Raw genomic sequence first — 1,005 nt, forward strand, 5'->3', positions numbered from 1 at the left:
GTGCTTACATGTAAATATACCAGTTAACTATACTGGTGCTTACATGTGAGGGTGAAGAGGTGACTCTTCTTCAGATTGTGTGTGTGCTGTAGTTTAGTGAGTTTAGTGAATATTTGTTCTAATGTGGTTGTAAATCTGATGCTAATGAAACCTGTACATGCTGCTCCTTATACATTTAAAATGTAGATTGGAGAAAAAATTATATTTGTTGCATTCATTGATTTGAAATATATTTACAGTTGAATAATAACACAAGTGATTGTTTTTCTCATTTATTAAAAATTAATGTGGTAAACATTCGTGAAACATTTGATTCCTCACTTCAGGGAACATGTAAACATGATGAAATTGATCATATTAGTCGTAAACATTTGATATATTAACATGTTTCAGGTAAGAAATAAACATGTAATGAAAACATCCTATTTTGAAGTAAACATTTTATGTAATTAAATGTTTCTAGTAACACATGTGATGAACATTGTGTGAGGTAATACATTTCATAGAAAACTGCTACACAAAATGTTCAAATATTAGTTAACAGCCTGATTTACATATTTCTGTCTCCCTTGAAGCTGAAGTACAAACGTGCTCTGAGAAATATGTTTAAGAATCTTCGTGCTTTCTGGAGACGAGCTTCACACAATTCCTGTTCTGGAGACACATGGACCACAGCCATGTCTTTCTGGCTTCACACAAGGTCACAGTGGTTTGATGATGTACCTGTGCATAGTATGGATGATGTGTCTTCAGGTGAACTTCACTGCCTGCCTCCACGGCCTGCTGGATGCTGCATGTCCTATATTTGTAAGGAAACTTTCTCCAGGCAGCAGCAATCACACATTGAGTCCATCAGGAGATGCTCCAAGTTCAGGGATGTTGGTGTTTATGATGAAACCACATTTAACTTTTAGATTTTTGTACTGCTAGCTGTAATTTTAATGTTTGCCTTTGGAGCATCATCCTCATGATTCACACTCCATTTTGTTTGCACTGAGTAGACAC

Source organism: Nematolebias whitei, chromosome 5, assembly GCF_014905685.2.
Source record: "Nematolebias whitei isolate Nwh7 chromosome 5, NemWhi1, whole genome shotgun sequence".
Taxonomy (NCBI): Eukaryota; Metazoa; Chordata; class Actinopteri; order Cyprinodontiformes; family Rivulidae; genus Nematolebias; species Nematolebias whitei.